The following is a 25,647-nucleotide window of genomic DNA, read 5'->3' as shown; positions in this document are numbered from 1 at the left end:
ATAAATGGATAAACAAAATGTGGTATAATCATATAATAAAATATTTTTCTCCACGAAAATGAATGAAGGCTGGGCATGGTGGCTCATGCCTGTAATCCCAGTACTTTGGGAGGCCGAGGCGGGCTGATCACAAGGTCAGATCGAGACCATCCTGGCCAACATGGTGAAACTCTGTCTCTACTAAAAAATACAAAAAAATTAGCTGGGTCGGGTGGTGGGCACCTGTAATTCTGGCTACTTGGAGGCCAAGGCCGGAGAATCACTTGAACCCGGGAGGCAGTGGTTGCGGTGAGCTGAGACTGCACCATTGCACTCCAGCCTGGGCAACAAGAATGAAACTCCATCTCAAAAAAAAAAAAAAAAATGAATGAGGTACGGATACATGCTATATGGATTACCCTACAAAACATCCTAAGTTAAAGAAACCCATGATAAAAAGGCATCTATTGTATTATTGCATTTACATGAATTACCCAGAACAGGGGAATTCATAGAGACAGAACATAAATCAGTGGTTGACAGGGATGGGGGAAAATACGGGTGACTGCTTAATGGATGCAGGATTTCTTTTGGGGTGATGGCAATGTTCTGGAACTAGGTGAGTGGTAATGCGTGCACAACATTATGAATTTTCTGGTGGTAGGACAGCCATAGAGGCCATGGGTCATGGCAATCTTCTCACATCAGTCAGTCAAGGCATCATCATCCTGTTCTTAATGCCCTCAGCAGGTCCGGGGGCTATGTGGTTCCCAATCCACGTCCAGGTGACAGTATTGCAGGCATAGGGCCAGAGGCCAAGAGCCAAAAGCCTGAGGGTACAAGCAACATGTACCCAGTGATTCAGGTGGGCAAGGAGAAGTATGCCACCTCAGTGTCAGAGCGCAGCCTGGGCACACCTGTGTGGCTGGAGGAGGCCACCTTTGAGCTGCTGCTGCTACTATTCCTGGGCCTTGCCAAGGTGGACCTGCAGGAGCTGCACCCAGACTAGGGCAGCAGGAAGATGCAGTGGTATACCTTGAAATCCAAACCAGGAAAGAAAGATAAAGAGGAGAAATTGAGGTTGACATTCAGTTTTTGAGAAACAACATGACTGCCAGCATGTTTGACCTTTTCATCAAAGACAAGCCTCGAAATCCAGTTGGAAAACTTAAAGACAAGATCAAGGGAAAGAATATGGATAGCGCATCAGATGCTGCCTCTGCCATAGTCTCCAGCACTGCACCTTCAGTCGACAGTGATGATTAGTCTTCATCCAAAGACAAGAAGGATCAAGACCTTGTTTTCCAAGTCTAATTTGCAGAAAACACTGTTTTCCTGGTCCATGTTTGCCCTGCCAACTTCGAAGCCAAAGTGCTGCTTCATCTGGGAGACTTTCAGTCCCAGTGGCACAATGACAACAATGAAAGGGACTCCTCTTCAGCTTTGGATGTCATGTCTCACAAGACAATAGCAAGTGCATATCTTAAGCAGCTATATGAAATCAACGTCACCCTTTTCAAAATGGAAGGACTTTCCTTTCTTGTCGGTCTTCATCTAAGAATGAAGTCCTTTCCCACTCTAATGTCTGTATCAGTGGAAACCATGTTAAACTGGAGCAACCATAAGCCAAAGGTGAGAACAAGTACAGCAGTCCTTTTTCCTACCTGAAGCCCCAGGGCTTCACAAAGAAGCATTTGTTCTCATCTATCAAAAACCTGGCTGCTCAGTCTTGGAAGGAACCTGGGGAAAGAAGTGGGATGTCTTATGACAGGTGGCTCTTTGAGTCTTTCACCAATAACTCTCTGAAGTCCATGTCTCTGCCATCCTACCGACCACTTGTCTGTGGAAACATTAGAGAAAACATGGCTCCAGAAAATTTGGAAGCTGCAAAAGAAACAAAAGAGAGCAAGAAGCAGAACAACAAGAGTCTTCTTTGCTTTCTCTGGTGATGAGGAAGGAGGACATGGCTAAGAACAGTGAAGGTGAAAACCCTCTTACTGTCCTACGGAAGAAGGAAGGCATTTTTCATAATGATCAATTCACAGGCATCTTACTCCCTTGTTATAAAATTGTGAAGAGAAAGAAGAGATCATATTTTTGGATTGCTGTATTTTATGCATTTATTTTTGAGGCAGAGTCTTCAGGTACCTGGAACCACAGGCATATTCCACCATGCCCAGCTTTAAAATTTTTTTTTTGTAGAGATGGGGGTCTCCTTATGTGCTCAGGCTGGTCTTGAACTCCTGCGTTCAAGCAGTTCTCTCTCCTCAGCCTCTCAAAATGCTGAGATTATAGGCATGAGCCACCACAAGTGGCCAATTGCTATGTTTTTAAAACTAGATTTAAAGACATTTAAAAAAAAAACAAAAAAAAAAACTAGGGCACCTTTCCCCTCAACTAAAAGCACTAGTTCAGTTCTTCAGGGAATTTCATCGGAATTCACCTAAGATTGGAATTGGAATGTTTCTGTGTTGCTCGTTTTTTCTACAAGTTATAATAGAATCTCATCAAATCTTGACGCTCTCCCAAGGGAAGAATATCACAGGCCAATGGTGTCAATGGGGTATGAGATGATAGCATTTACTAAATCGGTAATCTCTTTTATGTATGCTCTTGTTATATTAAGGTTAAAAGTCAAGATGATTGGCAGCAGAATTCCTCTTCAGGATTTTGTTTGCTGTGGTATGGATGATACTGTAACTTGATGTATCTAATTAGCTTTTTGTTTGTTTTTTGAGACAGAGTCTCACTCTGTCACCAGGCTAGAGTGCAGTAGTGCAATCTTAGCTCACTGCTACCTCCACTTCCTAGGTTCAAGTGATTCTCGTGCCTTAGCTTCCTGAGTAGCTGAGATTACAGGCACATGCCACCACACCCAGCTAAGTTTTGTATTTTTAGTAGCGACAGGGTTTCACCATGTTGGCCAGGATGGTCTCGATCTGACCTTGTGATCAGCCCGCCTCGGCCTCCCAAAGTGCTGGGATTACACTGCACCTGGCCCTAGCTTTTAATTATCTATAGCTATTTTATTTTATTATCTCCTATAGTCCACTATAAACTTCTCAGATGACTTGTATTTTTGTAGTGCTATGAAATTTATTTACACACTTGAAAACTGTATATTCACTTGAATTCTAACAATATACATGTATATGTTTGTTCCACATTATGTTTTTTACTTTATAGAAATGTAATTTTTTTTGTGATAACCCAAGTGCACCATGGGGGCATGTGTACTCTTAATGATTGGAGAGCTGGTGTGGAAAACTGGTGTGGAAACCTGCATTTTTCACTAGGGTGGTTGGCTTGGAGATATCTGTTGCTAAGACCTGGGGTGGGTGACTCAGTGTGAGAGGAACATCTGGATGGAAGAGTAAATTCTTGAGCTCTGAAATGCCACTTGGGAACTCTGGAGAATGAAGGACAATTGATTTCAAGGTGTCTGGCTTCTGCCACTGCTGGAAAGTAATTCAGTTTACAGCATTCCTGCATTTCCCAAAGTAGATAACCTGGAGGTTATTCAATTAATAACTGTCCCTGAGGACTCAATTTTGAGGGAGGGATTATCTAGGAGAAGCTTTACTCTGCTCTGAGCCATCAGCAGAAGTTGGTGAACTGGAGCACAGGAGAATCCCGCAAATGGAGTATGTCTCAAGGCATAATCAGCTATACAAGGAGAGCTGTGACTTGCCTCTAGCTTCTGCAGGCGCTCACCTGATGGGCCCTGGGAAGAGAGGGAGGGGTGGTCTGGAGGAGCCAGTACAACTCTAAGCCTGGCCTCTCTGCCTCCAGAAAAAGCAGTCAGGACTTGAGGGAAGCATCAGATTAAATACCAGTGAACGGTTGGAGGTCAGCTTCCTGAAATGTCAATCCTTTTCCCAACTGTTTCATACACTCTCATTCCTTGGACTTTGGCAGATGTCCTGCCCTCCTCTTTCATTCCAGTGTGTTAACCTCATCAAGGCAGCAAAGTAGAAAAGAAAGCAAGTCTGCCCTTTGCCATACTGAACAGCTATGGATCCTGAGGGGCAGTGCACATGCCTGTATGAATGAAATACAAGTGTGTGCTTTCCAGCTTTGTTTAGAGTGGGAACTCAAAGGGGCAGAGAGGAAGGAAGGTCCATGATACTCAGCCACATAGTATAGGGAGGCAATTTAATATTAAGTGATGCACCATCCTCCCTCCTTAGGTCCCTTCTCCCAATCAACCTTTTTCTTTTTTCTAGAACTACTAATTATCCCTCAAGAACAATTAGTTATCTCTTAATTGCCTTAGGTGGAGAACTTAACTCCTAGAAGCCACACAAACCTCAACTCTGGTTTCTCCGTATCTGTGTGAGCTACTTAACTGACTCTTCCTCCCTCCAACTGAAGGACCACTCTTTGTTTTTTGGATCATAGAATTATTACTTCCTGCTTTGTTACTTTGGGAATTTTTCATTTATTGTGTGTGTGTGTGTGTGTGTGTGTGTGTGTGTTTTCTTTTTAGAGACAGGATCTCCCTCTGTCACCCAGGCTGGAGTGTCTAGATGTGTTTTATTAAATTGAAAAACAATAAATGCCATTACATTTTTTAATGTAATCATGGTTCACTACAGCATCAACCTCTCAGGCTCAAGCAATTTACCCACCTCAGCCTCCCCAATAGCTGGAGTCTTGCTATTTTAGCCTGGCTGGTCTTGAACTCCTGAGCTCAAGCAATCCTTCTGCCTCAGCCTCCCAAAGTGCTGGGATTATGGGTGTGAGTCACAACACCTGGCCAGGTTTTAAGAAGTAACCTGGGCACAGTGCAGTGGCTCACGCCTGTAGACACAGCACTTTGGGAGGCCTAGGTGGGTGGATCTCTTGAGCCCAGCAGTTAAGAGACCAGTTTGGGCAACATGGCAAAACCCTGTCTACAAAAAATAAAAAATTAGCCAGGCATGGTAGTGCATGCCTGTAGTCCCAACTACTCAGGAGGCTGAGGCAGGAGGATCGCTTGAGTCCAGGAGGTCATGGCTGCAGTGAGCCATGATCACACCACTGGACTCCACTCCCATCCAGCTTGGGTGACAGAGAGGAAAAGGAAAGGAAGAAGGGGAAAGAACCTATGACCTGACAGGTTTTGTTTGATTTTGTTTTTGTTGTTGTTGTTGTTGTTGAGACAGAGTATCACTCTGTTGCCCAGAGGAGAGTGCAGTGGTGCGATCTTGGCTCACTGCAACCTCCACCACCTGAGTTCAAGCGATTCTCCTGCCTCAGGCTCCCAAGCAGCTGGGATTGCTGGCATGCACCACCACACCTGGCTAATTTTCACAATTTTTTTGTGAAGATGGGGTTTCACCATGTTGGCCAGGTTCCCCAGGTTTTGTTTTTAAGAAGTAACCTGAAATTTCCTACAACACTGAATAAAGTGGTACTACCTCCCCGCCTCCCCCCAAAAAAACCCCGTGAATTTTCTGTGGGAATGAATACACCTTAATAAAGAAAATCAATCAACGCAATGGGCTATAATGACAAAGAAAAACACATGATTATCTTAATGGATACAGAAAGACTATTTAACAAAATTGAATTATCAACTCATGATCTTAAAACAATTCTGAGAAATCTAGTAATTGTAGGAAATTTTCTTAAACTGTTAAAGAATATCTACCAAAAAGTCTATAGCTAATATCATACTTAATGAAATACTGAACACTCCCCCCAGGCCCCACTAAGATCAGAGACTTGGCAAATGTGTGCTCCAAACACTCCCGTTAGCTTCTTACTGCCAGTCTCAGCCAATGCAGTATTTCAAGAAGACATAAAAAGCAAGCCGATTGGAAAGGAAGAAATTAAACTATCAGCATTCACATGTAAATAGTAAACTACATAGATACCATTGTATGTAGAAAATGCCAAGAAATACACATAAAAGTTCCTATAATTAAAGAGTTTAGCAAAATTGCAGGATACAAGATCAACATACCAAAAGTGACTTTCAGATGCATATATACCTATTTGTTGTTCAATCACATCAGTGTGTTCTCTCTATAAAAGATGAACCTATTAATATTCCCACTCTGCCCTTCCTACTCACTTCCTTTTCTGTCCCCATATACTGTCTACTACATTTTTACCTTTATATTATTAAGGTAAAAATTGTGATCTTTGCCTTTATATTTACATTGTCCCAATTGTCAACATTTTTCATCATTGTGTTGTCTAGATGTGTTTTATTAAATTGAAAAACAATAAATGCCATTACATTTTTTAAAAGTGATTTTATTTCTATATACTAGTAACAAATGTTTGAAAATTAAAAAACCGCTACCATTTACAACAGTAGAAAATGTATAAAACATTTGGTATAAATATAAAATATGTCCAGGATCTGTATACTGAAAGTGAAAAAAAAAAAAGACCAAAATAAATATATAGCTATACCATATTTGTGGCCTAAAGACAAAATATTGTGAGGATGGAAATTTTCTTCAAATTCATCAATAGATCTAACTAAATCTCAATAGATACCCTAGGAGCAGAGTTTTTTATAGAAAGTAACAATTCTATAATTTATATGGTAAAGCAAAGTAGTAATCAACATGATTTTTGAGATGGATGAAGTTGTACATACTATCTAATTTTAAGATTTCCTATAAAATAATTAGGAAAGTGTGGTACTTGTGAATTGATAGCAATGAAACAGAATAGGCAGCCCAGAATTAGACCCAAACAAATATAATTAGTTGATTTTTGACAAAAGTCCAAAAGCAATGCAATAAAAAAGAAATGATCTTTTAACTGATACTAGAACAATTAGATAGCCATATTTTAAAAATTGAACCCTGACCCACAGCTAAACTTTATACAAACCTTTATTTAAAAAGGATCATACATATAAATGTAAAACTTAAAATTATAAAATTCCTGGATGAAAATATGAGATAATCTTCATGACATTGGGTTAGACAAGAGTTCTTACATTGTACATCAAAAGCACATCAAAAGTAAAAAAATTGATAAAGTGAATCATATCAAAATTAAGTTTTGTTCTAAAAAAGGCAGTGTTCAAAGAATGAAAAGACAAACCACAGACTAGGAAAACCTATTTCTAAATAATGTATCTGACAAAGGACTTGTATCAATGTATTTTTAAAAAATCTAAAAACAGCAAGAAAAGGAACAATCCAATAAAAAGTGGAGCAAAAGATCTGAACAGACACTTTGCAAAAATATGTTATCTTTAACTGTAAGATCCTCTTAAGGTTTGAAGTGATATACTGATTTGATCATTATATAATGTACACATGTATTAAAACATCACATTGTATCCCATAAACATGTACAACTATGTGTCAATTATAAACAAAAAAAGATAATACCATATATCATTAGGGAATTACAAATTCTAACAATGATTAAAATTTCAATGAATGTGTATATATATATAATTTGGTATTTTATACATATATATATATATATATACATATATAATTTGGTATAATACCAAATTACCAAATGCTAGTAAAGATATGAAGCTACTGAAACTCTCATGTATTTGTGATTGGAATGCAAAATGATAGGGAAACTTTAGATAACAGTCTGGCACTCATTCCCACTCTAAAGCATTTACTCTATAAAAATGAGCATTTATGTCATACAAAACTTATACCTGAAAGTTTATAGCAAATTTGTTCATATTCACCAAAACTAGAAACATTTTACAAATTCATCAGTTAGTGAACGGATAATAAAACTATGGTACATCTACACAATGAAGTACTAAAAGTGATAAAAAGAAATGAAATAATTATCCACAAAACATGGGAGAATTTTGACTGCATTTTACTAAGTGAAAGAAGCCAGACAAAAAGGGTTACAAACTGCATGATTCCATTTATATGACCTTTTGGAAAAGGCAAAACCATAGGGATGAAGAACAAATTGATAGTTTCCAGAGATTGAGTATGGGGCAAGGGGTTGAATACAAAAAGAGCCACCAAGAGAAATTATTAAAGTGACAGAACTTCTCTGTATGGTACTAGGGTAGATACATGACTGTGCATTTGACAAAACCCATAGAACCATTCACTAAAGAGTGAATTTTACTGTGTGTAAATTAGAAATAAAAATTTTAAAGCAATAAAGGTATTTTTTACCTATTAAATTAGCAGAGATTTACAAAAATAGAAAGGTCATGTTTTGATGAATGTATGGAGGAATATTCACATTTATACGCCACTGGTGGGAATGTAATTTGCACAACTGTATTGAGGAAAATTCAACACCACTGTCAGATGCTCTAATAAATACTCTCATCATCCAAACCAAATAATTTTAATTCTGGAACTTTATTCTAAAAAAATAATTATAGATGCACGTAAAGGTTAATGTACAATGATGTTCTTCATTACATTTTATAAGTAAACTTGATAATCAAAATGTCCAATAACATATCATCTAAATAAACTGTTAAATCCATATGATATTATGTAGCACTTAATACTGTATTTTTCAAAGAATGATAACATGGAAATATGCTTGTGAATTTTCAAATGAAAAACTTAGATAAAACAATATATACAATATGATGTCCATTTTGTTATAAAACTGTGTTATACACATAATTTTTAAAAAGACTGAAAGGACATATACCCAAATGTTACAAATTATTGTTTTCTGGCTTATGAAATTGTACATATTATTTACTTTCTAATTCATACTTTCCACTTTGTTTTTTAACAACAATCACCTGTTACGTTTATCATGAAGGAAAACATTGTTTTAATTTAAAAAAAAACAAGCCCAGCCCAATCTAGCTAAGCCCATGATCTTTTCAGTTGCTATCTTCACTCAAAATGTCACACTGTTGTCCACTGGGTGCTTATTGTCCTCTTGCTCCTTTAGGTACTGCACTCACTGGTGATAAACACTTGCCAAAGTGAGAGCGCAGGTGGCCGCATCCCTCCAAGTGCATTAAATCTTTCAGTTAAACTGGCTTAGTAAGCCATAGGCTGATACTGGGATCAATCTCCATGACCCATATAGGGAACCAATGTTTTTAAAAGCTATAATATCCACCTTATATAATTGAGAGTTTCCCCTCTTCTAAATCTCTTCTATGAAAGAATCTTTTGCAATCCTTCTCCAAGGCAGCTCTTTTTATTTTAGATATTCTATCATGCCCTGGGGAATGACAAGTAGTAGGTCTAAGAATAGACTTTTCATTGTACTATTTCCTTATGCCAGATGTGGTGTTTGGGTATGCCTGGAGCCATTCTGTCCACTGTCCCTGTCTCATCTCACCTATCCACTTTTTAAAACTAGCTATTTAATACTACTTGTACTATCTCCTGTGTACTTGGTCCCTTTAAGGGAGGTCACAGACCCCTTGTTACAGAATCAAAGAATTCCTCTAAGTTACAAATCTTGTTTTGGGGTGTTTCTAAATTGGGTCAAGAGAAACCTCCTCAAGGGCAGCTTGACATGAGAATAGTGACTGGCAATGACTCTTACAGGTAACAGCAGAGGTATTACAGTACAACTTGTCTCCGATCCACATTAAAAAGTTATGGATTTATGAAGTAAGTCTCACCGCCTGCTTCAAAGGATTACTCCAAATCTATTGAAGTAACAGATTTTATGGCATCTCTCACTTTTCTCTTTTCCTTCCCTCCCTCCATTCCTAAGGGCAGTAAGTTCACTCTTGATTTCACTTACAAGTATCAGAGATCTCAGGTTTGCCTCATTCATGTAAGCTTCTCAGTCCAATATCCACTAAATTAGGTCAAGCATTTGTAACTCCATTTTGGAATTTCATAGCCACCTCCTCTTTCCTATTTTGTAAAATATTTATTTCAGTGAGTTTTGGGGTACAAGTGGTTTTTGGTTACATGGATTAATTGTATAGTGGTGAAGTCTGAGATTTTAGTGTATCCATGGTACTGGTATAAAAGTAGACACATAGACCAATGGAACAGAATAGAGAACCCAGAAATACAGCCAAATACTTACAACCAACTGATCGTTGACAAAGCACACAAAAACATAAACTGGGGAAAGGACAACCTACTTAATGGTGCTGGGAAAACTAGATAGCCCAAATGTAGAAGAATGAAACTGAATCCATCTCTCTTACCTTATACAAAAATCAACTCAAGATAGAACAATGGCTTAAATCTAACACCTGAAACCATGAAATTTCTAAAGTATAACCAGAAAAAACTTTTCTGGACATTGGCCTAGGCAAAGAATTCATGACTAAGACCCCAAAAGCAAATGTATCTGCCTCTCTTTTTATATCCAAGGGCAACATGAATGTGATTTGCAACACTCTCTAAGGTTTCATTTACTCATTCACAATAAAACTCTTTCCAGATGGGGGCTTATTAGAGACAAATGGTTGAGGATGAGGGAAAGCAAAAGAGACCTACTGAAACTCATCAAGGTGGGGAAAGAAATGGAAGGTCAGTGAGAGCAAGAAATTCACTAGAATGACTCTAGGAAAGAAAAATGAGGCAAGAGTCAGGATAAGATAACAGGTGTGACCAAAGGTGTCCTGGGGATTCATTAGGAATGTATTTGAGTCAGGCAATAGTGGCTCATGCTTGTAATCCCAGCATTTTGGGAGGCCAAGGTGGGCAGATCACTTGAGGTCAGGAGCTGGAGACCAGCCTGGCCAACATAGTGAAACCCGGTCTCTACTAAAAATACAAAAATTAGCCAGGTGTGGTGACACATGTCTGTAGTCCCAGCAACACAGGAGGCTGAGGCAGGAGAATTGCTTGAACTCAGGAGGCAGAGGTTGCAGTAAGCCAAGATGCTGAGATCATGCTACTACACTCCTGCCTGGGCGACAGAGCAAGGCTCCACCTCCAAAAAAAAAAGGAATGTATTTGAAATGCACAAGAATTTCCACTTCCCTTATACCCTATCTTGCCCATCCTGAAGAGAGACAAAAACTAACCAGGACTTCTGATGTTGTTTTTGTTCATATCCACTATAAGTCCTAAAACAAGGACATATCTAATGACCAAATCAGAAGGGGTACCTGGGATGAGGAAAGCCCTCCTCTTGGTATTTCATAACCAGTTGAGACATCAAGCATAAATCCTGGGGCTGGAGTTTGCAGAGTTGCTGGTCTTGGCTACATCTCCAATGGCTGACATGAGATCAGGTAAGGAGCGGGCATCAGAGTAATCAATTTGAGTATTTTTTAACTCCAGCAGTTACTATGACAAATTCAACCTCAACCTTAGCATTCATGCCTCTATGAGTCTTAAGTGATGGGAAGAAAGTGCAAATGAAAGAAGAGGGTGACTCCCAATGGCATATACATGGGAAAGTGCTGGTGGAAGGAGAAAGTTATAGCTTTCACTGATCTCATCAGTGATATGTCTTAGTCGTAAGCAAATTTGAGCAAAAGGATTGGGTTACTTTCAAATCAGCTGACTACTTTCCTTCTATGAAGCTGGGTCATTTATTGCTGAAATCCAAACCCATCTCTGGTGGCCTATATTCCAGCAGTGGGGGGTCCACAACATTACTGAAGACCTAACAGACCAAGTACTCTCTGTCTTTTAAGGATTTTTTTTTTTCTGTAAACATGGGGAGCTGTATGGGAAATAACTGTTCACTGTTAACATATACATATCCGTGAGTATAATAACTTCTGAAAAGAGACAGGAGAAAAGAGAAATCTAAGCATGCATTTGAAAATAGCAACCTGTGGACTGGAGAGGATCTCAATAGAGTGATCCCTTTGTTGAATAATGCTTTGTGAAGCTGAGATGAAGAGAGGCTATAGTCATCCCCTGCTACTTTTCCTTTTCTTCTCCCTCACATGAAGTCTTCTACCAGCTCCTCCTGAGGAATAAATATAAAGCAGCCCCTACAAAGAGGTTGGGTTGTCTGAGGGCCTGATCACTTTAACACAGTGGTTCTAAAACTTCTTTTAGAATATTGAGTCATTTAAAAAATATCAAAGATATGGATCGTCTCCTCAGTAAAATGTACTCAGAAGAAAAATGTCTGCATGCCATGTCAAAGGTTTTATAGACTCTCTTCTCCTAAGCTTTACCTTCCAAGTCCTTAAGGCCATCTCTCTGCCTCAATTTCCAGCCCTCTTCCCTAACAGCACAGGGAAATTCTACAATATGGACCACTAAACTAGATGTATTCTGACCCTTGAATGACTTTTACAAAGTAGTTGTTACTCACCTATTGATGTGAGCTTTCTTTTGTCTACCCTTTATCCTAAAAAGCTGAATTAATTAATAACATTGTGTCTTGTTCTGGTTAATCAATATGTGTGTACTATCACTAGGTTTTTTTTTTTTTTATTGTTGTTTTTAAGAGCAGCACTAGCTCACTCCTCAACTCAGAGGCTCTGAAGCCAAAGTACATTATGGAACATGGCCAATTAACAAAATGTAAGAAACTTAGGTCAAGATCTAGGAAAAATTTACATCCTAAATAAATCTCTTTATGCAACTTCAAGCTGACCAGCCTGAGCTCTTTTGAAAAATTAAGAGATGGCCACAAGATTCCAGCAGTGCTAAGGGCCAAAGGCTCCCCTAGCTGTCCTCACCAGGAATTGTTGCTCATTCTCCCACTCCTGAAGAGTGACAGATCCAAAAGAGGTGAACAGATAGCATAAAGCAAGGTGTCAGGCATAGAGCAAATACTCAATAAAAGAAGGAGTCACTACTCTTCTAAGGCTCATCTACTATCCCACTACAGTCTTTCTTCTCTAATATTTGCACAGTTGTCATGTGCCAACCTCCAAGTCATTCCTCAAAGTCACTGAAGACTTTTGTACCTGGCCTAGGGTTCAGTCTAAGCCCAGCTTCTACTATAATCCTGGGTTACTATAATAGTCATGTAAATGATCATCTGACATCCTAGCTTCACAGGTATGTTAACCACTCTAGTCTTGAAGTCTAACACTCCAAAGTCTACTGTGATTACAGGTCCTATCACTCCAGTTTTCCAATTACTCAGTCCTCACCTTGTTCACATTAAAGCCTCTTTTTGGCCCAGACTGAGGCCACTCCTGACCTTACTTCCCTCCATGTCCAGTTTGGATTTTTTTTTTTTTTGAAACAGACTCTCACTCTGTCACCCACTCACCCAGGCTGGAATGCAGTAGGCAGGATCTCAGTTCACTGCAACCTCCACCTCCTGGGTTCAAGCGATTCTCCTGCCTCAACCTCCTGAGTAGCTGGGATTACAGGTGTGTGCTACTACACCCAGCTAATTTTTGCATTTTTAGTAGAGACAGGGTTTCACCATGTTGGTTGGGTTGGTGGGGTTGGTCGGGTTGGTCTTGAATCGTGACCTCAAGTGATCCGCCCACCTAAGCCTCCCAAAGTGCTGGGATTACAGGCGTGAGCCACCGCGCCTGGCCTTAGTTTGGATTCTTAAATCCATTTCTGTATAACTCCTCTCTTGCTAGCTGTCCACCCCTCAATCAATCAAGGCAACGAAACACTGCTTGTGACAGTGCCCGAAAACCATTTCAGATTTTCCTGAGTTTCTCACCCAGTTTCAAACTCATTTCTTACTTTAATATACCATAAACTCTCCTGTTAATGGTCTCACTCCAGTGTTTTGTCTTGAACATTCCTTAGAGACTCTAGTTCACATTCAGCCCTCTAGTCTTTCTGTTCCAGAAGCTTTTGTCTCCATATTCCTGTTCCTGGTCAGCTTCCTCCCCATCACCCACCTCTACAATTACAAATCTTCACCACCCTTGTCAAATCCTCTTCCTTATCCCTATCCCTATCTCTGTGCTCCAGTAAAGAGGTAGTTCCAGTTACCTAAGGCTAACCCTCCAACTGCATGTGTTCTAGAGCCATAAATTTCACCCTTCCAGCTTCACCTGCCTCATCTTTCAAGATCTTATTCCATCTATTATTCTCTCTCTCTTTCTCACATCTACAATTACTTCCTTCTCAATTCCTTCTGCCCATGGTCTGCAAACACACTCAATTTTTTTCTCATGTTAAATGATTCACTGTAAGACCCTGAAGAAGTGGTTTTAACTTGTGTTCTGGTTGTCATATCTACAACCAGAAAAGCTTCTCACTAAATAATGATTAAGTACACTAAATAACATAAAGAAAATATGAACCTGGTGAAAGGTGAACAGGAAAGTGGAGGCCTACCTGTCAGTGCAGGTAAGGGGATAGCTGGGGTAAAGTTGAAAAGGGAAAACTTTAAATATTGGCCATAGGAGCAAACCTCAGACTGTGAGGATGAGGTTTCTGTTCAGACAATGAGCACTCTGGTCCAACCCAAGGAGCAACTAGCAGCAATTACAGTAGCAGCAGCAGCCATGCAACATCAGCAAGTAGCCAAGACTAAACTGCAGGCATAGAAATGAAGTATTTCATAGAAAACACAATAGCAAATATGACATATGAGGCACTTGTGCTGCTAATCCCCCTTCTTCCACCCTCAGCAGACATCACTAAATAGTTATATCTCTCTTTCACACTGAGATAAGACCTGGCTTCAGAATTTTTTTATAAAACATAATCATCAGGGCAGGCATTATCAATCAATTGGAGATGGTACTTGAGATGAAGTGTATTTGCTATCATTACACTACACAGAAAAGTTCTCAACAAAAGAATTAGAAGACAGGAACAAGCATCAGGAGTAAGCATTCTGAAGAGAGCTTGGACGTTGTTGGCAACTGGCGGGGACAAGCTGAGCCCATGGAGATCACAGAGCAGGCGCCCAATTAATGTCTGTTGATGATTCATTTTTTCATTCAACAAACATTTAATGAGGCCTACAATGTGCACCGGATTAGGCACTGCGAATACAAAGATGAATAAGGCACTGTCCTTTCCCTTAAGGAATTTAAAGTCTGGTAGACGAGAGCCATAGACACGGACAATGATAATACAACCTGCTAAGTGCTAGGACACTTAGCAGGTTGTATTATATCCATCCGAGTAGGATTTCTTCAGAGGAGCACCACTCCAGGTTGCTGCTGGATCCATGAAGTCCTCCTAGGCACCAGGATTTGCTGTTGTTTTTGTCACGTGTTGGGTGTCCCAAGATCTAACAATAATAGCTGTAATTAAAGTATAGAGTGCCTATGATAAACACTTTACAAAAATATCTTCAATGGAAACTCTGAAAATTAATGGTTATATTAAAGGAAGAAACTGAGGTTCGATAAGTTTAAATCACACAGCCAGTAAGCAGTTGAATTATGTTTCCAATTCAGTTTTGATGAAGTCTAATGCATTTTTTTTGTTTTCAGGATAACCTTTATTCAGGTGTAATACAAAAACTTTTCAACAGCTTTCTATTTAGAACTAAGAGCATGGACTGATTTCATTTGGTTTCCCACTCTACCTGGCAGAGAAATAAAAGGTGAAGTGACCTCACACTTGCATACCACTGAAAACTTTGAAGTCAGTTACTGTTTTTCTTTCTCAACCCTAACATCATCACTGATCATTCCAAATTTAAGTACCTCTAGTCAAATCTCTTATTTTAATACTTGCCATAGTCAATACCATTGTCAGCAACAATAGTTGATACAGCTTTAGCATATTCCAGGCCTGTTCGAAGCAATTTACATAATCAGTCCCTTTAAGTCCTTACATTTTATACCCCCATCATTGAAAATAAATATTATTCCTATTTTACATAAAAGAAAACAAAGTCCTAGGGAAGTGAAGAACCATGCTCAAGACCACATTGGTAAGTGTGAGAGCAGATCTGAGCCCAGGCTACCTAGTCCCAAGGCCCAAACTCTCACTTTACATAGCTCTGCTGCACTGCTCAGGGCCTCCTTTCCTAACTCTTCCTCCCTTGACTGCCTTCCAGGATGGCAAGTTTACACAAAACTCCCTGAAAAACCCAGTACTGCTTACATAAAATTTCCTCACTATCCATTCTGGTCATAGAAAGACATTCTCTAAATCCTAAATATCAGTACTCTGAGCCTTAGTTGGAAAATTTCCCAAAGAACATTGATTTTATATAGCTTTGAGAAAAGAGAAAATAAACACTGGATATGTTTAGGTTTTTAATTGTGGAATTTTTTTTACTTGAGGTATAGCCATAAACATTTTCAGATCCGTAAGTCAACTGAAGCAATTATGCCAACAGTGGCCAATAATGACTAAGGCCACTACTTCCTCAATTGAGTCTTTGATATAAAAGTTTTCACTTTTGGTTAATTAAAAAAAAAAAAAGAAAGAAAAAAGAAAAAAACACCCTTGGGAGATATATGATAGTGAGAGCTACTAATGAGAAGGACCAGCAACTTGGCAATACCATAAAATGTCTGCTGCAATTCAGGTGTCTCCCTGAGACTCAACATTTCATATACAGCTGTTCCCAGAAAAGAATCTTGCACAATCTGTATAGTCAAGTCATGGTCCAAAAGGAGTTAATTGCAGCATTCATTTAAAGAACATGACAGTATTTTTCATCAAGGTCAGGGGTAGGGGTAGGGGGATGCATATTTGTCAAAGTCAGAATGCCTTGATTTTTCCCTCTCTTGCTACCCTAATTTTTCTATAACTTCTATTATGTCTATACCGTCATGTGCTCCCTCACAATGTTTAGGTCAATGATGAACCTCATATATGACAGTTGTCCCACAAAATCATAATATCACATTTTTACTGTACCTTTTCTATGTTTAGATATGTTTAGGTACACAAATACTTACCACTGTGTTATAATTACCTATAGTATTCAGTACAGTCATATGCTGTACAGGTTTGTAGCCTAGGAGCAATAGGCTATATTATATAGCCTAGGTGTTTACTGGCTATACATTTAGAGAGGTTGGTGTTAATATACTCTATGATGTTCACATGACAAAATCACCTAACAACACATTTCTCAAAACATGTCCCCATTGCTAAGCAATGCATGACTAAATTTTTATACTAAATTTTTATAACTTCCTAAGAGATGATCCCCTCTTCGCCACTCCCACTCCTTTCAGCCCTACATCATTTCTCATCTTAGTCACCATAGTATGCTTCTAACTCATCTCCCTGTCCAGATTTGAAAACATTTCTGAACACACTCCACAATACTGACAGTGATCATCTAAAAGCACCCCTTTTTGAAAACACTAATAATGAAATCCAAATCCCATAGCATACCATACAAAGTCCTATTCCTGGCCTACATTTCCAGCCTAATTTCGAGAACTATTTGTAGTTCCCCTAACTCATCGTACTACTTCCAATGTCCACACTTTTGCTTAGAAAGCCTTTCCCTGTTTCTCACCTAGTCAAAAGGTGACTTTATTTCTTTAAAGACTCAACTCACATATCAGGGATTCTGAGCTCTGGCATTTCCAGACTCCGTAAAATGATTTCTCTTTGAACTCCAGAGTACACTATATTGTTGTATTTATACGTGTACACAGATGTTGATCTCTCTCACTAGACTGAGAACTCCTTGAGGACAGGGACTGTGTCTAATTAATCTCTGTATCCCCATTACCCAGCACAGTGCCTGGCAGCTCAAATGACAGTAGAGAGGAGAGATGCTGAAGATGCAGGCATGAGAATAAAGCAATGTTCTTTAGTAATGGTACAATACAAATATGCTGAATGAATTGAAGCTATAGAAAAACATATTTTGGCTCAATATTGTAAAGAGGTCTCAAAAGAAGGGGCAAACTAACTCAAGAAGGAGTCCCCAGTTACCAAGTAAACTTACTCAGAAGTTAAAAGACCATTTGTTGAGTATGTTATCCAGGGACTTGAACTAGGATCACTTTAAAACAATCTATTTAGAATAAGGACTTTTAAGGTCCTGCCATCCTGGAGCTTCTAAATCTATGATCTGTGCCATAGTCAAGAGAGCCATCATTCTGAGAACCTATGTCACAGAGTGAACAGTGACTCCCACAGCTGTGGACAAAGGCTAAAAACAGATCACAAACTTGTAACTCATTCAGTTGGGTGTGGTGGTTGACACCTATAATCCCAGCACTTTGGGTGGCTGAGGTGAGCAGATCACTTGAGCCCAGGAGTTTGAGACCAGCCTGGACAACATGGCAAAAACCCATCTCTACAAAAAATACAAAAATTAGCCAGGTATGGTGGCCCTGTTCCCAGTTGACCCTTGAGCCTGGAGCAGGAAGTATTTTTAAGGCCAAGAAGGACCTCATGACCTTAAATATCTTCTACAAGCTGCTACCTAATGTTTTAAATTCCCCCTTAAACCTTTGGTGCCTTTCATTAATGTTTGCTAAAATGCCACTTAATCTAATATGTTGAGCTTGTATCAATTAACTTTACATTACATAATTGATACAAGGAACACACCATCCACTCCCATACCACATGAGATCATCTAATCCAACCCTCTTCCCTTAACACAAATCTAAGAACATTGACCAAATATCCAGATTTTTAACTTTGGTACTCAGTTTCTTGAAGTGCAAAATACAGAAGTTGTACTGAGTAATTCCCCAGATCCCCTGTTCTCATGATATTCTAAAGAGCTTCTGAGCCTGTTTTCCACCTATAAATTAGACACATTGCTGAATCTGTTCTTATTCCTAACTAAATTGTTATAAGGGTCAAATAAAATCATGTTTGTAAAAAGTTTCTAGAAACAATAAAGCACAAAAATAAATTAATTAACTAAAAAAAAAGATAAAAAGGTCAAGCTTGGTGGCTCATGCCTGTAATCCCAGCACTTTGGGAGGCTTAGGTGGAATGACTGCTTAAGCCCAGGAGTTCAAGACCAACCTGGCCAACACAGCCAGACACCATCTCTACAAAAAAAAAAAAAAAAAGAAAGAAACAATAAAGTGCTATGCAAATTTAAGAGAATTAAGCTATATGCGTGTTGGTGGGTGCTCTGCCATTAATTAGACATTACCTAAGAAAACTTACTCTACCTCTCTAACATGCCTCAGAGAGTTGGGGTGTAAAGCGGCACACTCATTTGCCAATTGAGACCTTCACAGAATCTCTGTAATAAAAGTGACCTTCAAGTGCAAGTAATCCAAATTCTCATTCCACCCAAGGAGATACTCAAGTTCAATTTCAAGTGTTCATACAAGCCTCTAGGGGTCACTTTCAAGAGTCATCTTTGGAGAGTCCTTAAAACTGATTCTCTATTAATTAGGACTGCCTTCAAAAACAGCAAAAGACAATGGTCCCTGACCCAATAAGAGATTTGAAAATAGACAGAAGACAACAAAGCAAAGACAAATTCTTCTTTTTGGAGTTCTCCTAAAATCTAAACAGCTCTACTTCCTATGATGCCTGTAATAAGATCTACATTCAGATCCCCCTCTCCATACCTTGGATGTTCTCCTCCAACTTGCTCTCAAAGAGTTGCTCTTAGAATGGAAACAAAACTAACAAATGGGACAGAATTCTTTCCTTCTTTGGTTCCAAATACTTTTTCCTTTTCTTTTTGAGATGGAGTCTCACTCTGTCGCCCAGGCTGGAGTGGTTCGATCTCGGCTCCCTGCAACCTCTGCCTCCCAGGTTCCAGTGATTCTCCTGCCTCAGCCTCCCAAGTAGCTGGGATTACAGGTGGTGCTACCACGCCCAGCTAACTTTTGTATTTTTAGTAGAGATGGAGTTTTCTCATGTTGGCCAGGCTGGTCTCGAACTCCTGACCTCAAGTGATTCACCCTCCACGGTCTCCCAAAGTGCTAGGATTACAAGCCAGCTGACCCCAAAAACTTTTCTTCGTTTCTCTCTTTTTTGAGACAGAGTCTTGTTGTGTCTGCTAGGCAGGAGTACAGTGGTGTGATCTCAGCTTACTGCAACCTCCACCTCCCGGGTTCAAGTGATTCTCCTGCTTCATCCTCCTGAGTAGCTGGGATTACAGGCATAAACTACCCTGATCAGCTAATTTTTGGTAGAGATGGTGTTTAACCATGTTGGCCAGGCTGGTCTTGAACTTCTGACCTCAAGTGTTCCACTTGCTTCGGCCTCCCAAAGTGCAGGGATTACAGACATGAGCCACTGCACCCAGCCCCAAATACTTTTCTAGTAAGAACATAACCAGTTATACTGAAGGCTTTGAAAGTCTTCAACCAGAACAAATCCTAAAAAGAATGAGCACCAAGTCTACAGGAGCTTTCAGGATGGAGAAAGTCCTCCAAATGGGAAAGGAGGTCAAAGGGATGCTGACATTACTGAAAACAAATGCCTTCCTATGTCATTTTTCTCAAATCAGCTCTCACCTCTGGACTTACCTAAACCAAGAATACAGAACATTATAAATAATGCAGGCTGCTCTTCTAGGAACATTTGGAAGAAATGGTAAGATCAAACACAAAACACGTTTTGAATGACATTCCCTGATGGGCCCTAGTCTATGCAGATGACATCTGTACTTTTCCTACCAGAATTGCAGTTCCAAAGACATCTTTTTTTCTTTTCAGAAACTGTGAGATTGAAAGTAATAAGTAGAACATACATATACAAATAGTGAAGACCTAAATAAAAGGAGAAAAATATTACATTAATGTATGGGAAGATTGTAAAAATGGCAGCTCTCCCAAAATTAATCTACAAATTCAGTGCCACTCCAATTTAAATTCCAATGGTATTTGTGAACACTTGACAAACTGTTTCTATAGTTCACACAAAATAACAACTACATGATAATGAGATAAAATTTTGGAAAAAAGAAGAATGAGGGATGTGCCCTGCAATATAAGGTTGTTATTAAAAACTAGGCATGTAGGAAATGACAGCACCCACATTGCCTTATTACAATGAAATAAAAACATAATTTTTTTTGAGGAAAAAGAAAGCTAGAAATCCTCAACATGAAGCTCACACTAAATAACTACTGAGTCAAAGAAGAAATATAAGTTATAATCAAGCATCTTTAACAAACAACAAAACAAGAACACTACATAGGAAATTCAGCCAATACTATCAATAAATTCTCTTATTATAAAATAATGAAAAAGAATTATTCTTAGTAAACATAACAAACATAATGAGAGGAGTGAAAAGGGGCAGAAACAAATATGTGAATTAATAATGGCTCCCAAATCCCAAATTTGATCAAAAATACTAACATGTGCAAGGAATGCTGGGTGCAGTGCCTCACACCTGTAATCCCAACACTTTGGGAGGCTGAGGTGGGTAGATCATGAGGCAAGAGTTTGAGACCAGCCTGGCCAACAGGGTGAAATCCTGTCTCTACTAAAAATACAAAAATTAGCCAGCGTGGCCACAGGTGCCTGTAATCTCAGCTACTTGGGAGGCTGAGGCAGGAAAATCGCTTGAACCCAGGAAGCGAAGGTTGCAGCAGTGAGCCGAGACCACACCACTGCATTCCAGCCTGTGCGACAGAGCAAGACTCCATCTGAAAAAAAAAAAGTGTGTATATATATATGTGTGTGTGTGTATATATATATGTGCAAGAAGACCAACAAATGCCAAAAAGAATAAACTATGGCAAGCTAAGGTGAGCAGAGTGCTTGAGCCCAAGAGTTCAAGACCAGCCTGGGCAACATGGCAAAACTCTGTCTATACCGAAAAAAAATACAAAAAGTAGCTGGGCGTGGTGGCATACACCTATAGTTCCAGCTACTCGGGAGGCTGATGTGCAAGAATCGCTTGAGCCTGGGAGGTGGAGGTTGCATTGAGCTGAAATTGTGCCACTGCACTCCAGCCTGGGCAACAGAGCCAAGCATGGTGGCTCATTCCTGGAATCCCAGCACTTTGGGAGGCTGAGGCGGATTAAGCACTTGAGTCTGGGAATTCGAGACCAGCTTGGGCAACATGGTGAAACTCTGTCTCTACAGAAAAATACAAAAATATTGCTGGGTGTAGTGGCATATGCCTGTAGTCCCAACTACTCAGGAGGCTAAGGCACTGAGTTGGAGATATCAATACACTTTGAAAAATTGAACTAGGTAGAAAAACAATAAGAAAAAACAACACAACCATATAACCTAATAAACACACATGAAAAATCCATCCAACAACCACAGTATACACATTATTCTCAAGTGTACATGGAAACTTCTTCAACACAGACCATATGCTAAGTCATAAAACAAGTCACGGCTGTTTTAGCCCACGCGGCTGTTTTGCTGGCACCCCGGCACAGTGGTTCTCCATACAAAACACACTGGTCTGGGTCTGGCGACTGGAGGTCCGGGAAGCCACAGTCGCCCATTCATCTGACTAAAAAAGGGGAATGAAACAGGGAGCCAGGCCAGGAGATTCTCGGGCAAAAAAAAAAAAAAAAAAAAGCGCCACAAATCTCAAAGTTGCTGTTTCAGCCAGCTCAGTGGGTCGCCACATGGGAAAGCACACAGATCCCAGCACCTTTTCAGCAGGCGAGAGAGTCGACCATTCAACTAAAAGAAAAAAAAAGGCTCTGAGGCAGGGAGCGAGGTGATCAAGCTCGGCTGGTCCCACCCCCTCCCACACACAAAAAAAACAGTAATTGGAAACGCTCTGGGTTGAGAGCTTCACAGCAAGCACAGCTGAACCTGGGATGGTCCAGCTCTGTAGGGGAGGGGCGTCCTCCATTACCGAGGTACTCTACCACTACGGAGGTAGTCCACCATTGCCGAGGCAACCTGCCATTACAGAGAGAGTCCACCATTACAGAGGTGGGCCACGATTGCCGAGGCAGTTCTAACGACACCCATATAAACAGGACAGGACTGCAGGGAAGTTCACATGGCAGCTGGGTGGAGCCCACAGCAGCTCAGCAAAGCCTCTGCAGGCAGACAGTGACTAGGCTGCCTCTTTACTGGGCAGGGCAGCCCTGAAAAAAAAGGAGCAGCATAACATAAATTCCTAAATAAAGCCCTAACACCCCGGGACAGAGCACCTGGGGGAAAAAAAGGGGATGTATGAGTTCAGCTGCAGCAGACTTAAACGTACCTGCCCAGCAGCTCTGAATGAACAACGGAGCTCACTGCTCAGCATTTGAGTTCCTATAAAGGACAGACTGCCTCCTCAAGTAGCTCCCTGACTCCCGTATATCCAAAGAGTCACCTCATAAAGGAGAGATCAGACTGACATTTGGCAGGCATCCTGCTGGGACAAAGCAGCAGAAGAAACTGGTACCAACCCTTACTGTTCCACAGCTGCTGCAGATGACCCCAGGCAAGCAGGGCCTGGAGAGAACCTCAGCAGTCCTACAGCAGAGGGGCCAGACTGTTAGAAGGAAAACTAAGCAACAGAAATAACTTCATCATCAGCAAACTAGACGTCCACTCAGAGACCCAATTTGAAAGTCAGCAACTACAAAGACCACAGGTGGATAAATCCACAAAGATGGGAAGAAATCAGCACAAAAAGGATGAAAACACCCGAAATCAGAACACCTCTCCTCCTACAAGGGATCACAACTCCTCACCAGCAAGGGAACAAGGCTGGATGGAGAATGAGTGTGATGAAATGACAGAATCAGGCTTCAGAAGGTGGGTAATAAGAAAGTTCTGTGAGCTAAAAGAATATGTTCTAACCCAATGCAAAGAAACCAAGAATCTTGAAAAAAGATTTGAGGAAATGCTAACGAGAATGGACAACTTAGAGAGGAATATAAATGAATTGATGGAGCTGAAAAACACAACACGAGAACTTTGCAAAGCATGCACAAGTTTCAACAGCCGAATTGACCAAGCAGAACAAAAGGATATCAGAGGTCGAAGATCAACTCAATGAAATAAAACGAGAAGGCAAGATTAGAGAAAAAAGGGTAAAAAGGAATGAACAAAGTCAACAAAAAATATGGGACTATGTGAAAAGACCTAATCTACATTTGATAGGTGCACCTGAATGTGATGAAGAGAATGAATCCAAGCTGGAAAATACTCTTCAGGATATTATCCAGGAAAACTTCCCCAACCTAGCAAGGCAGGCCAATATTCAAGTCCAGGAAATACAGAGAACACCACAAAGATATTCCTCAAGAAGAGCAACCCCAAGGCACATAATCGTCAGATTCACCAGGGTTGAAATGAAGGAGAAAATGCTAAGGGCAGCCAGAGAGAAAGGTCGGGTTACCCACAAAGGGAAGCCCATCAGACTCACAGCAAATCTCTCAGCAGAAACCCTACAAGCCAGAAGAGAGTGGGGGCCGATATTCAACATCCTTAAAGAAAAGAACTTTCAACCCAGAATTTCATATCCAGCCAAACTAAGCTTCATAAGTGAAGGAAAAATAAAATCCTTTGAGAACAAGCAAGTACTCACAGATTTCATCACCACCAGACCAGCTTTACAAGAGCTCCTGAAGGAGACACTACACATAGAAAAAAACAACCAGCACCAGCCACTCCAAAAACGCACGAAATGGTAAAGAGCAGCAACACAATGAAGAAACTGCATCAACCAATGGGCAAAACAGTCAGCTAGCATCATAATGGCAGTATGAAATTCACACATAACAATATTAACCCTAAATGTAAATGGACTAAATGCCCCAATCAAAAGACACAGACTGGAAAATTGGATAAAAAGCCAAAACCCATCAGTGTGCTGTATCCAGGAAACCCATCTCACATGCAAGGATACACAAAGGCTCAAAATAAAGGGATGGAGGAAGATTTACCAAGCAAATGGAGAGCAAAAAAAAGCAGGAGTTGCAATTCTCATCTCTGATAAAATAGACTTTAAAGCAACAAAGATCAAAAGAGACAAAGAAGGACATTACATAATGGTAAAAGGATCAATGCAACAAGAAGAGCTAACAATCCTAAATATATACACACCCAAAACAGGAGCACCCAGATACATAAAGCAAGTTCTTAATGACTTACAAAGAGAATTAGACTCCCACACAATAATAGTGGGAGACTTTAACACCCCATTGTCAAGATTAGACAGACCAACCAGACAGAAAATTAACAAGGATATCCAGGACTTAAACTCAGACCTGGAACAAGCAAACCTAATAGACATTTACAAAACTCTCCACCCCAAATCCACAGAATACACATTCTTCTCAGCACCACATCACACCTACTCTAAAATTGACCACATAATTGGAAGTAAATCACTCCTCAGCAAATGCAAAAGAATGGAAATCATATCAAACAGTCTCTCATACCACAATGCAATCAAGTTAGAACTCAGAATTCAGAAACTAACTCAGAACTGCACAGCTTCATGGAAATTGAACAACTGGCTCTTGAATGTTGACTGGATAAACAATGAAATGAAGGCAGAAATAAAGATGTTCGTCGAAACCAATGAGAACGAAGACATAACATACCAGAATCTCTGGGACACATTTAAAGCAGTCTCTAGAGGAAAATACATAGCAATAAGTGCCCACAAGAGAAGCAAGGAGAGATCTAAAATTGACACCCTATCGTCAAAATTGAAAGAGCTAGAGGAGCAAGATCAACAAAACTCAAAACCTAGCAGAAGACAAGAAATAACTAACATCAGAGCAGAACTGAAGGAGATAGAGACACAAAAAACCCTTCAAAAAAATCAATAAATCCAGGAGCTGGTTTTTCAAAAAGGTCTACAAAATAGACAGACCACTAGCCAGATTAATAAAAAAGAAAAGAGAGAATAATCAAATAGATGCAATAAAAAACGATAAAGGGGATATCATCACAGATTCCACAGAAATTCAAACCATCATCAGAGATTATTACAAGCAACTCTATGCACATAAACTAGTAAACCTGGAAGAAATGGATAAATTCCTGGACACTTGCCTCCTCCCAAGCCTAAAGCA

At 39.9% G+C, this 25,647-nt stretch overlaps 1 pseudogene; it reads left to right on the top strand.

The window, feature by feature from the left end:
• The first annotated feature begins 608 nt into the window (after positions 1 to 608).
• LOC105732926 (rab11 family-interacting protein 1-like) lies at positions 609 to 2,274 on the top strand (annotated as a pseudogene).
• The last annotated feature ends 23,373 nt before the right edge of the window (positions 2,275 to 25,647 follow it).

Source organism: Aotus nancymaae, unplaced genomic scaffold (assembly GCF_030222135.1).
Source record: "Aotus nancymaae isolate 86718 unplaced genomic scaffold, 86718_ANA_hifiasm-v0.15.2.pri h1tg000004l, whole genome shotgun sequence".
Lineage (NCBI taxonomy): Eukaryota > Metazoa > Chordata > Mammalia > Primates > Aotidae > Aotus > Aotus nancymaae.
This window is presented reverse-complemented; position numbering and strand designations above follow the sequence as displayed.